Consider the following 14,876-nt stretch of genomic DNA (forward strand, 5'->3'; position numbering starts at 1 on the left):
GGTTTAACGAATAATAAATGCTTTAATTGTCTCTACCGCACGCTAGTAAATAATGAACCACTTTAAATAATTTAAACTCTTAATGAAATTTTGAAATTTTGAAGATTTATTCTTGTTGCAATTTAATTTATGATTATATTATTAAATATGAAAATAATGGAGTCGCTGAAAATCATTTGATTTTTATATAAGTTCCAATATTTTAAAAGTTTAATTATCACTTTATAAATTCTTATTTGTTAATTATATTCCTACCGATCGATATACTTACCCAAATAATTTAGGGACTAATTATATTTCATCGATAAAATTTTTGAAATAAAATCGATTTAACATATTATGTCAATAAAAATATTATTCTTTATCTGTTTTAAATAACATAGAAGGGAAATAAAAACACATAGTTCCTTAAAAACATTTATTAATTATTTCATTCAAAATCATTGCTTTTTCTGTTTCATATTACCACTTCTTACAAACAATACCAGTCTCTTAACACCTACTACGATTAAAACTAACACCGTCACTATAATACCAAGTAGATCTAAGTAAAGCGTTTGATACAGTGGCACACCGAGCGCTGGTGACCTCAAGTGGGGAGCCCCACGGGTCTTCACCACGTGTTCCACCCAGTGTACCAGCTCCTTGTCAGGAGTGACTGGTCTGTCGTGGTATATTTGGGATAGTTCTTTAGCTTTGGCTGTGTATCTGGAAACAAAGCAAGTTAATGGTAAATGTAATGTAGATAATGGTAGAGTAAGATAGAGATCGGGTAGTCGAGTTGTTGAATAGCTTTATAGTAAGCTATCACCACCCTGAATATTTGCAGTTGTATTGTCTTTGCAAACGCGTTGCCAGATTTAGCGAAAAATATTTAATATGAAGAGATCTTCATTTTGTCCTTATTAAAAATTAATGTAACATATTCGAAAATGTTTAAATTTTAAAAGCTTAAGTTCCCAATAAATTTAATGGCTATTACTTCATCATCATCAGCCCATATACGTTCCCACTGCTGGGACACGGGCCTCCTATGAGGGTACAAGCCATAATCCACCGCGCTGGCCAAGTGCGTGTTGGCGGATGACACATGTCGTCGAACTTTTTAATTCTTCGACATGTCGGTTTCCTCACGATGTTTTCCTTCACCGTTTGAGCAGTGGTGATGTTACAACATGCGCAGATAAATTGAAAAATCAATTTAATTCCTGCGCGCTCGCCTGGTCTAGAACCCTGGACTTATCGATTCGAAGTCCGAGGTCTCACCACTGAGCCACCACTGCTCTTGGCTATTACTTATTATTCTTTTATTTCGAGGTTTTCTTAAGATTTTCACTTACTTAGGATCACCCAAAACTTCTTCAATAGCGACTTTCATATCCTCAGCCAGGTTGTACGACAAATCAATCTTCTTAGCAAAACCTTGTTGCACAGCTCTCTCAGCATTTATAAACTGGTCAGCAAACGCTGGGACTGCTATTATAGGTTTACCGAAATGAACAGTTTCAGTTGTTGAAAGTTGTCCACCGTGAGTAATAAATAGGACGCAGTTTGGATGAGCTAAAAACAACAAATGAACGACGAATTGATAATTTTCCGGCGTTTTGGGAAAGTTTATTAAAAAATCATTATTAAAAATAACGAAATACTTCCTTCTCATCGCCATGGCTCCGGTAATGTGAGCCATTTGAAATAAAATTCATTGTTTTCGTATTTCTTTCAATTAAACTTGAACAAAGTGTATCTATTATAATATTATTTTTTTAGATTTTAGCTTTAATATAAGCTTTATTATATTATTATTACTTCTTGTGTGTCTGTGTGTGTTGATATAAATATTTTGTTTCTTCTTTCTTTCTTATTTGTATAAGCGTTCTCACCTAAAATACTCTGCTGTGGTGCCCATTGAACTATATGAACATTGTTCGGAGTTCCTGGCAGTTCTTCTTCGAATTTCCACAAAACTGTGTATTTTAATCCACCGAACATTTTCAATAGACCTTGTTTTAATTCAGTAGGGAATAACTTGCTCTTCAAATTGCTACCCATACTGAAGTAAATTGCGCCATTTTTAGCGTTATCTAGTATTTTCTGTAAATTCTGTGAATAAAAATTGTACGGTAAATTTTGTAAGTATGTTATTGAAATCTAAATCTCAGAAAAGATATTTTCAGTAACCAACAGTATACAAACAATAATATTGGATTAATTATTAACAACTTCTCAATTGTAACAAACTTATTGTTGTTTTAAAAAATATAATAAAATAACAAAACTACGACTAGTTAGTCGTAGTTTTGTCTTTATTTTTTTTGTCTTTTGTCTTGTAGCAATCATTTATCGTCAGGAAATAATTTTCTGGAGTGTCCATGGCTTTTAGCAATTAAAATCGGCCTTACTGGCTGATCATATTATGTTTAGTAAACTTACCTCTGGCAATGGTTTGACGTCACGGCTGATATGATATGATACCCTCCAATGGGTATAAAGTTCTGCGGTAAAGGTATCGCCTTGCCCATAGATGGATGGGAATTGCTCAGTATCAAAGATGCGTTGAATGCTACTTCGTCCATTGTTGGAACAGCATGGCCACGTTTCTTGATAGCTGGTACGAATATTCTCTCATACTCCTTGTATTGAAGCGGGTTGAAGATACTGTAATTGAAATAAAAAAAACTAGCTTACCGCCCGCGGCTTCGCCCGCTTTGTCTAAAACCTAATAAATTATATACTTCCTCTTGAATCACTCTATCTACTAAAAAAACCGCATCAAAATCCGTTGCGTAGTTTTAAAGATTTAAGCATACAAAGGGACATAGGGACAGAGAAAGCGACTTTGTTTTATATAGCTCTTACTGTTGGTATTAGCGTAATGATATACATATAGCCTATAGCCTTCCTCGATAAGTACGCTATCTAACACTGAAAGAATTTTTCAAATCGGACTAGTAGATACCGAGATTAGCGCGTACAAACAAACACACTCCTCAGCTTTATAATATTAGTATAGATTACTTACAAGTATTCTCTATACATAGATCCCAGGAAATACAGCAGTTCATCGACCCTCTGGTAGAAGTTAAAGGGCGGTACATTGAAGGAGGTGGAATCTGGAGCATACGCTGGGTTGATGGAGCCACCAGCCAGTTGGAGCACCTCACGACCAGGGTCCGTGGTGGATACCCAGATGTATGGGCATTTGAATATTGCGGACAATCTGTATTAATAAAATAAAATATAGCGGTATACTAACTTCCACGCGCGGATTCATCCTCTTTGTCGAAATATTAACAAATTATGTAAGAAAACCTTTCTCAAAGAACCATTGTATAAAACCATTAACCATTGTACATATTAAAAAAAACTGCATTAAAATCAGTTCACCAGGGACAGATAGCGACATTGTTTTATATTATTTTGTAGTGGAGATGACTGTACACAGATTTAACAAAATAGATACAAGTGATTTGTATGTACAATTGGCAGCCATACTAAAAGTCTCTCTATCTGTACCAAATTTGAAGTAACCATGGAGTAGTCATGACTAAGACCTTTCAAAGTCGAAAATGATGGCTGATGCTTGCTTTAAGGAATGGAAAAAATAATTTCAAATAAATAAACTTACCCAGAGACAAAATTAAAAAGGAACCACTCGATTATAATAACATCAAACTGTTCATTGGGATCATCTATTAACTTTTGAACGCCTTCATTCTCAAGAACGATGCTATACACTTTGTACATCGAAGTCAAGAATGATGCTCTGTTTTTTGTATCCGACTTATCTTTATTTAAGAAATTTTTCATATCATTGAAACTTTCTGAAATAATAGAATTTAATGCTAATAAAAATAGTAAATAATTATCAACTTACGATTGACTTTTATTTAAATCAATTAATTTTTGAGCATGTTTTCATGAATTTCAATTTGATCCAATTTTACTCGAATTACAAAATTTGATCCATAAATAATTAACAACAACATTACCTATACCTAGGTACCTGTATGCAATTCGGTGAAAAAATTAGGTGAAAAACGTAAACAAAATTCCTTATTATAGCTTATTCATTAACCATAACAAAAAAGCTTGTATTTTACAAATGCTTATTACAGTCTCGTTGATATCTATACTAATACTAGCGGCCCGCCCCGGCTTCGCCCGAGGTACATTTTTACGTTTTCTACATCCTCGTACTTCAAGAAATATAATAAAAAAAGAATTAACGAAATCGGTTCAGTTATTCTCGAGTTATGCGCTTACAAACACATTTTGCGATTCATTTTTATATTAAGTATACCTCTAGAATCTAGATTATAAATGCGAAAGTAACTCTGTCAGTCTGTTACTCAATCACGCCTAAACTACAGAACCAATTTTCATGAAATTTGGTATGGAGATATTTTGATACCCGAGAAAGGACATAGGCTACTTTTTACCCCGGGAAAATGACGCAATCCCGGAAGTCCCACGGGAACGGGAACTATGCGGGTTTTTCTTTGAATGCGCGGGCGAAGCCACGGGCGGAAACCTAGCTTAAATAAAATCTTCGATATAACATTTCATAAACACTTGAAAAAGTTGACACGAAAAATTTTCTATAAAAACATACCTGGAATAGGTTTAATATCCATACTTAAATCGATTTCTCGAATATTAGATGGTCCCTTTCCTTTAGGCAGTGATGTAAGATAGGTAACCTGTAAATATATATATGTTTGTTGTAGACAAACAAGATCAAATATTATATTTTGAGAGTATTACGAAATGGGTCACATAAAGGTAAAAGATTTCGTATAAAATTAACTGGTGCACGAAATAGTGTTTTAGATTATTTTGGACTTCGATCTGACTATTTTATTTGATTATTTTCATTTAGTATTAAAAATATTTAGCAGTTTTATCCACAGCGCCACACACACAGCTCCTGTTGGTCTTACCGAGATGATAGCTTATAGCCTTCCTCGATAAATGGGCTATGAAACACGGAAATAATTTTTCAAATCGGACCAGTAGTTCCCGAGATTAGCGCGTTAAAACAAACGAACAAACTCTTCAGTTTTATAATATTAATATAAATTATAGTAACGTAAATTTATACCTAAAAAGATTGAAAGATAATGAGACATATTTATTTACAAGATTATTTAATTGTTTTGTTACATAAAAATCTTAAATCACAATATTATACGAGGTCAGAATATGCTTCATAGATCTCTTGATAGCACTACAGAAAAAACAATAAAAACAATTTATTCCCCATAGATATACCAAAACTAGCTTTCCGCCCGCAGCTTCGCCCGCATTTTGAAAGAAAAACCCGCATAGTTCCCGTTCCCGTGGGATTTCCGGGATGAAACCTATCCTATGTGTTAATCCAAGTTACCCTCTATATGTGTGCTACATTTTATTGTAATCGGTTCGGTAGTATTTGCGTAAAAGAGTGACAAACACACACACACACACATCCTCACAAACTTTCGTATTTATAATATTAGTAGGATATCTTACCTGATGTCCAGCTTTTGCCAAAGCATTTACAACTCCATCTCCTAATATGGAATGGCTTTTAGATGGTAGTGGGAACACTACTAGGATTTTATAACTATTAGTACACACTACTAATGTAGTTAATAGTAGTAAATACCGTATATACATAATGTAGGAAGTTACTATTTTAAAATTGCAGGATGAATAATATTATTAATTTTGAGACTATAAAATTTTTGTCTTGAATGTAAAAAATTGTGGGAGCTTTATCTGAAAACGAAAAAATAAAATAAGTATTGTATTGATTCCATAAAACCAGAAATTAAAAAAAAGTTTCTAGACAGTTCATTGTTATAAACAACACTAATTGATAATTTAAAGTTTAAGAATAAAACTAGTTAAGTTTTATTTCCAATGCTTACAAAATAAATAAAAAGTTATCAAAAACTTGTAAAACGTAACAAAATAGAATAATGTTCAATTTCAATTCAAATTGTATCTATAAGTAACAAATTATGTAGATTCAACATACGTACCTTAAGGTACAAGTAAGTAGATGTAATTAAAATAAAATTCTAAAGCTTATTTCTAAAATTTTGGCACTATAGTAAATTACAGCAATCCTATAAAAAAACTTACATTAACTATTATTCAGCCAAGACTGCACACGAGGATAGCTTACCTAAGTTTGAAGTTAGTAGCGCAGGTATAACAACAAAATATTGGTAATCTTTTAAACACGGTGACTTTCAAAAAATAATCTACAAAGCAAACAGCTGTATGATTAACCATAACCCCTGGGTACAGTGGTTATCGCATAGGCTTAGCCTAGAGTTCCTGGGTTCGATTACCGGTAGTGACTATCAGAAAGAAATGTCTCTTGAAAAATATGGTATAACATCGCCAAAAGAAATCTTGTTGTTTGTAGTGTTTATGAGTCGATGTCTATTTTTGTGTGTCTGTCTGTGGTATAGTAGCACTATAACAGATGGACCGAGGTTTTTTTTGCGGTGGTTAATAGCTATAATTATAAATATAATAGCTACGTTAAGATAGAATAGAATAGATAGAATTAATAGATACATTTTTTGGACTTCTGGACCATTATTCGAGAATGGTCGAGAAGTCCGAAAATTCTATACTTTTACATAGTTCTTGAATATATTTTTGGATCAAACAATCATAATTTCCACTTATTGGGTAGTTCTTAACAAAGCGTAATCTTTTTCCTGTTTTCAAATCACCTTTAAAAATATACAGATATATTTATAAAAACTTTTAAGTCATGATGACATTACAAAATGTAATAGGCTTATACTTGGCTTATATTGTATCTAATATTTATTTATATTATTTTATTAATAATCAGATTTATCTGAGAGTCGCAAAAATGTAAATCTTATCGTTATTAGGTATAATTATGAGTGATTGATAGGTGAACGTGGGTTATTAATTGAATAAAGTAGAGCTGACGCATACTATTGAAAAATCTATACCAATTTAAAGCTAAAGAGTTTGTTTGTTTGTACGTGCTAATTTCAGGAGCAATTTCAAAAACTCTTTCACCGTTGGATATTTCGGTGATGCCCGAGTGATAAAGTCTATGTAATATTATGTACCTACCACGGGCGAAGGCGAATGCGGCTAGTCTATACATAATATAATAAATCTGTAGAAGAGTCAATTCTGTACATTGAAAATATTGAAAAAATAAATAACAGAGGGTGTTACTGGATCGATACCAAACCCAAATTTGTAATTAAAAAAATTTTAGCCTGTCTGTCTGTCTGTCTGTATATGCTGACATCACGTGAAAACGTTCGATTTCAATGAAACGTGGTATAATTATACCTTATTATCCTGGGCGTAAAATAGGATACTTTTTATCCTGGAAAAATTCGTGGAAAAAAATAATAATTTTTCAGTTTTATCCATAGACGTTGTTCTGTAGAACCGTGAACACACGTTGCGTGCGTGCACACCCGCAGTGGATTCTTTATTTTTATAAGATGTCATTGTCAGAGTTACTCAAAATGGAGAAATAAACCATCCACGCGAATACGGACATCCGCGTGGACGGAGTCGCAGGCGGAAGCTAGTAGTAAATATAGCTGTAGGCCGCCTACTTGTTCATAAAACATGAAGAATATAAAATCGAGATCGGTAATGATTACTTTATTTATTAGGTTACTTTTAAGCCACATTTTAAGCCATACACACGTCATGATTTTTCGCATTTAAAACGATAAAATAAATAATTATTGTTGTCCTTTTAAATGACTGACATTTGAATTGACATTTCAAAAGAAATTAGAAAGCTGCTGATTTGTTACAAAACTTTATTGAACAAACACACGCACTGTAAACTTAAACAAACAAATTTAAAGTAATATCTTCCATACAATTAACACAGATTTAATAAATGCAAGGCAGATAACAAATTGATTTTCAGTTAAATGGCCAGAACTTGTAATTGCCGAAGTGTAGTGCCAAGAATTGAAACTACTTTGCTTTAATAGCTTTGCAAAGTTACCTAATTTCTTTGTAAATGCTATTTGTCTTAAGGTAAACGCAGCTATCAACGACCCATCGAAAATCTGAAGGTATTACCGACCTATAAAAGTAATTCGAAATTTAAACGTTTCCAGAACTATTCTAGCTATAGGTAGGCAAAGTTATACACGAATGTATTAATTGAGCATCGTATACTTTAACGTTAGAGTGAGTAACTGAGCAAAAAAGAGTTAAAATGCGTAAGTTGCTGCGGGGTAGCGTGGAAGCAGGACGTGTCGTACTGTTCCGTTGTTCCTTCGGGTAAGTACTGTGAGTATCTTTTTAAGACATTTACAAACAAATGACATCTATACTTTAATTTATATTACTAAATGTCAATGCATTTAAGTGTCAACTTTTCATTTCTTACAACATTTTATTAATAAAAAGTAATTTGAAACGATAAAACTTAAAATTAAAATGGGACGGTGTTAGCTTCACCAGTTTAAGTCGTGGCAGGTATCAACGACCCGTAAGTCGGCAATGGCAGCAACGTAACTTTTTGTTTTATTTTCTTTTATGTTATTATATCACACTAACACAAGTGGTCTTATGGACCAGTTTAAATCTAAGCTATGAGTCTTCATAAAAATCTATTAGCGACTAAACTTTTTTGTCTAGTGTTGTGTCTTTTAGCGTTGTCAATTTATACAAAGTTATGATATTTTCGAGGATCCCTATCGAATAGTTACAGTAGTAAATCATTGTTTTTTTTTGTTTAAACAATATGCATTTGTTCATATTTTGTATGACATTAATCAATTATAATCTATTTTATAGTCTGATGGTCAAATGAATTAAAATAACCATTTTTTTATGGGTCGGTAATACAATTTAGGTTTATACTTACATACTTTAATACCGACCCATGTGGGTCGGCAATAGCAACTATAGGAAGCTATTACCGATCGAATATAGATTGTTTAGTTTCTCATCTACAAATTCAAATTCAAATTGCTTTATTTGCAGAATGTAGAATAAAGATGTTTGTTTAAACAGATAATATTGATCCTTAAACATTCCGCTCGTAATTGAGCGTGCAAATATATTTTTATTACTTTTATGACATAATAGGTGCCTATTAAAAATTATATTTTTTTTAGGTTCAATTAACATAAAACATATAATTAGGTATATTTTTTCCAGAAATATGGAGCCACGAAAGCGGCGAAAAGTATTCAGTAAAACACAACTCGCCGAAGCAATCAATCAAATAGCATAACGAAATATCCTAGAGTTTGAAATCCTTAATTTAATATATGTACATATATTAATAGTATTATGTTGATTAATTTAAAAGTTTGTAATTATTTAGTTCATTACTAAAAAGTACTCATTTGTTTTATTAAAAATAACTACAATAAAAAAATACGAATATATTTGCATTTTTATTTCATTTTATTAAGATCGGTAATCATCATCATCACTAGCTTCTATACATTCCATTGCTGGAAAAAGGCTTCCTCTCACATACGATCGGGAATAGCTGCATAAAAATCGTTAATAGCTTCACAGCCGTTTTTATGGGTCGGTAATAGCAACAATCGACTAAGTCACATTGTAAATTATTTTTTACAAGATAATCCTTTATTAGAATGTATTTGCTTCAATAAATACATTTTTTATACATAACACTAGCATATAAAATGAAATTATAAATCTTTAGAAGAACCAGTATACTTAAAAAATATGGTTGATTTTGAAATTGCCTTAGAGGGGTCGTTAATACCTGCGTTTACCCTAATTACTTATTTATGGCTTGAGGGCTTTTGATTGATTCCTTACTGCGTTTTTAAATAAGAACTTACAATTGTGAATAAAAGAATGAATCTTACTTCATTGTCATCATAATCAACATCAACCTATTTTGTTCCCATTGCAGAGACAAGGCTAAGGTCACAATAAAGTAGATATTGTTTAGGTATCATAATTATGCTTTTGATTCTTAGATTTGTAGATTTTTACACAATTTTTTTTCTTCCAAAATTGCTTAGTAGAAGCAATAATTGAAGTGATTGACAAATTAAAAAAATAATCTTTTTGAAGTTATAACATTGAATTTAGAAAACAAACAAATTAAATTTGTCGTTATAGGCTTTTAAAATTCTTCTAATGAGTATTTCTTTATTTCATATTTTTATATGTTAAGTTAAACGTGTAGATAAATCAATGATGCACACGTTATGCAAGACATATGTATAATATTTCGATTCTATATGAAACGAGAAGTCGATCGTGAAACTAGAGACATGCTACTTCGAATGGCTAGCGGATCAAAAGGACAAAGGTACATTTAATAATTGTCGACATCTATTATGTAGGTAAGTATCTACTAATAGAAATTATTATTATTTTATTGTGTTTGATTTTGTGCGAGTATTATACTTACATTTAAGGAATTACTTATAATGTAGGTACTTCTGTGATACACAATATTTTTATTTTAACACACATTTAAAATCCGTTAAAAATGCCTTTAATCGCCTTTAAAATTAAGCCATTTCTTCTTTTGACTTGTAAAACTCTTATATTCTTTTCTCTGAATTAAATCAAACTAAAAATCACAAAAATAACAAACAAACTGGATTCAAATTAGTAAAATCGCAACTAGAAAATGGCCAACGTTGAAACATGTTTTAATTAAGAGGGCTTATTCAATTTAACGCAAGTCAAAATCTCCGCGATCTATTACGATAGATCGCGGCTTGCGCTATCCTTTTACTATGAACAGCATAAGTCCACAGGAGAGCGCCGAGCAACATGTCCTCTCTCTGGAAAGGCTCGCTGCCGACTGATTTTAATCGGGTCGCGCGCAGTGTTTTATAGTACTTTAAAAAAAATTGTAGAAAAATAAAAGAGGTACCTTAGTTGATTTTTTAAATTTTATCTTATAAGTAAGACGTTCTTTTATTGCAATATGTAAAAATAATATTAAACTAAGTCAAATATCTTGGTGAAAATAATCATTTTGTCGACTATAATTTCTAAAAAAATTCACATTGTTCGGATTTTAATTTCGTAAGTTAGGAGTCCAAAATAAAAAAATCTTTTAACTAACTATTTTAATAAGGATTTTTGCAATTAGTTAATAAAAATTGTGTGTTAGATCTGTCAGCGATTTCAGATATTTTTAGCTTCGAAATTGACACTAAAAGCGAAATCAAGTAATCATCGGCTCAGTTATCTTGATGGTATTCACAAATACTGTATTAATTGAAAAAAACTCTTAACTAACTATATAGACAATAAAATTTCCTAAAATTATTAGTAATTCGTATGTTTGTAAGATAAGTGGTTGATGGACAATCTGGTTTGAAAAATCACATATTTGAGCCAAACAGCGCACGGACCGCGTACACGGCCTTAAGCCGTCGCCAAACCGCTAATTTTGTGACCTCACTCGCTGTTTGTACAAGTACCCTCATTCTAAAATATTTTGAAGTTTAAATTTTCTAAAGTTATCAGAAAATTGCATGAATACCTGTGTTAGTTAGTTTCTCGTTAATTCTTATTTATATTAAAACTAGATTTCCGCGCGGCTTCGCCCGCTTTGTAGAAAACTTAACAAATTATACACCCACCAAAACCTTCCTCAATAACCACTCTATGTATTAAAAAAATCCCTATCTGTCCCTACGTACCTTTGTGTTCTTAAATCTTTAGAACTACGCGACGGATTTTGATGCGGTTTTTTTTAATAGATAGAGCAATTGAATGAATGAATGAATTTTTGCACCAAAACAAGAAAAATACGAAAAAACACATACAAACAAACACGTACAAAAAGGCGGCCTTATCGCTAAAGCAGCGATCTCTTCCAGGCAACCTTTAGTCGAGGATCATGAGAATTACGTTTTATGATGAGGTTAATGGTGCAGAACACAAAAATCATACATCACATAATTCAAGAGGAAGGTTTTAATATATAATTTATTAGGTTTTAGACGAAGCGGGCGAAGCCGCGGTCGGTAAGCTAGGAATTAATAAATTTGAAAATTTATGGCATTATGGCACTAAGCCCAAATTTTCAAACTTTATTCATAACAATTTTAGTGTTTCATAAATTGCCTCTATCTTTACGACTACACATGATAGTAACAAAGTAGTCTGTATTTAACTTGCACATAAAATAAGGGATGGTCATTTGGACCAAGATAACTAGATAGTTGGGGTTGGGCTTTTAAACTATTAATTTAGTTATAAGTTCGAATTAGGGCTGATTATGCAATCAACGTGACTGAGAAAACTATAGTCATCTCTTTCTAGCTTCTCTAATTAGATATGGGTCGGGATTATGTGATGATTTTGAATAAAGTGAGAGAAATAAAATTGGAATTCTTAATTGTGTATGGCAGTAATAGTGTAGTTGCTTATTTAATAAAATAAATATTTCAGACGCAATTAAATATTCGAATTAAAATTGAGCTATAAAATATACTGAGATGAATATGAATTCCTTGAAAAAAATGGCTAGTGAAAACAAAATATTCATGGTATTGTGTGCTATTCGTATATAGGTATTATTAGTTGTAACTTAGCAAAAGTACATTAAGTTGAAAATCAACAAACTGGCGAATCTTGCGGAAAATAGTAACTAATTATTGTATTTTATAACAGCTCCCCCAGGAAATTGTGCAACCAAATACTTCGAAAATGTCTTACTGTAAGAGCTGCTGTTAAAAAAAACACACATTTTTGTTTCATCAAAATTTCTATATAATATCAATAACCTAGTTTATTAATGATAGTGATTATAATACTGTAATCCAGAAAATATAATATCTATAACTTGGTCCTTTGTTTGCTTATTAGGATAATTTATTTAAACAGCAAACATTTTAAACTGAAGTAAAACAATTTTGCAGTGGCTGTGTGCACCTATATGAATTTAACCTAGTTTTCGATTTTGTATTAGTTTGAATTAAAAAATGAATCTTGTTTCATTGACAGTCTTCAGTCAGAATCACTTATGAAGTTTCAATGCAGTTGAAGATAAAAGCTTTATTGTAATTGAAGATAAAATAGACATTAAATCTCTTCACACATTTCCACTTGTTTTTCCATTATTTGTCATACAAAAAGCACCTAATGCGGCAAGTATATAATATCAACTAATATAAATAATTTTTATTAAAAGAGAAGTTTAACTAAAAAAGCATCCCATGGAATAAATATTGTTCACCAGCTCTTACACTATGTCCCGTTTAAGATTCGCAAAGCGTCCGACCAGTTCTAATTAGACTTTATTCGAACATGGCCAGGCACGAATCGTCTACGTTAAAGTCAGTATAGATTTCTTAATCGAGACACGGAATTGTCTTTAGTCCATAAAATATCTAAAATGCGAGGTATTTCTATAGAAAGCTCTTATACTTTTAGCTTTCACTTAGTAATCAAATTATTGGGTTTATTCTTACTAATAATGTATTAATATTCTAATTGTAGTAGTTGGATATGAGTTGCATATTATGTAAAATTAAAATGTAATAAAAGAAACTACCAATAGTTGCTCTTTTAAAATCATGTCAGATTATAAAAGAGCAACTATGTGGTTTCTTGCCGGTTCTTCTAGATAGATATAGCTTTCCGAATCGGTGGTAAATGTTAAAAAATATGTTATGACGATTCAAAAGTGCTTTTATAAGAAGTCTAATGGAACAAATAAATGTTTGAGTTTGAGTTTAATTTCCATAATTATCGGGTACCACCAGAAGGGAGGACACAAGCGGATACAAGCTTTTCTTACTTCCACAATACTAGTATCTACTTACGTAAAAATGTATTCGTTATTGTTTCTTTTACACGTCGATTGTTATGTCTAGAGATAGTAAGGAGTTGCATAGGCTATTTGTAACGTTGAAATATAAATTTGTAAAGCATTTGAATACCATAAAACCGGAAATATCAATTTCAACGATGAAATATCTAATTCACAAGGAAATTTCCTTTGCTCACGCAGGGAAAGCCACAGCAAAATACTTAATCCTAATGAATCTCCTAAATTAGTTTATGTTCATCTTGAGTTATAACCGCTACTTTCAATGTTGACTAATAATTGCATTTTATTACAGTTCCTCTACTATCTCTATTGTATTGTTTGCTATTATCAGATATAATCTATAATATAAAAATGAATCTCAAAATGTGTTGGTAAGCGCATAACTTGAGAACGGCTGAACCGATTTCGTTAATTCTTTTTTTATTATATTCCTTGAAGTACGAGGATGGTTCATATGTAGAGAAAACGTAAATATTCGCCCACGGGCGAAGCCGGGGTGGACTGCTAGTATAATAATAAACTAGTATAAGATTATGTTTTATACTTATTGTATTAGATCATTGTAGAAATATCTGTAGTCATACTTTTTATTTATTACATTGTCAGTATTAATATTTCTTACTTGCCCCGCGGTTTTACCCGCATTGCTCCGCTCCTGTTGGTCTTAGCGTGATGATATGCCTATAGCTTTCCTTGATAAATGGTTTACCTAACACCGAAGTAAATTTTCAAATCGGACCAATTGTTCCTGAGATTAGCGCGTTCAAACAAACAAACTCAGCTTCATTAAGTATAATAGCTAGCCTAATATAGACAGAAGGGATGGAAGATACAAAAGAAAGCGGCAGCTAATTCTTAATCTAATAACCGTCTTTAAAATGTCTCACCATTATCACCATTCTATAACGGTCTTTGTTCCTTGTCCTTTAGTAGAGAAAAACGTTATTGGCTTAAAGATATTAAACGAATCGTTTAACTATAGCTTCAAAGGTATTAATTTAGCAGTAACTTGCTAGTCGAGTCGAATTTCAATGGTCCGTGAAATTGCAGCTAG

General features: G+C 31.8%; 1 pseudogene; it reads right to left on the minus strand.

The window, feature by feature from the left end:
* Nucleotides 1-440: 440 nt before the first annotated feature.
* Nucleotides 441-5,715, minus strand: LOC123701029 (annotated as a pseudogene).
* Between the last annotated feature and the right edge of the window lie 9,161 nt (nucleotides 5,716-14,876).

This window comes from Colias croceus, chromosome 20 (assembly GCF_905220415.1).
Source record: "Colias croceus chromosome 20, ilColCroc2.1".
Classification (NCBI taxonomy): Eukaryota; Metazoa; Arthropoda; class Insecta; order Lepidoptera; family Pieridae; genus Colias; species Colias croceus.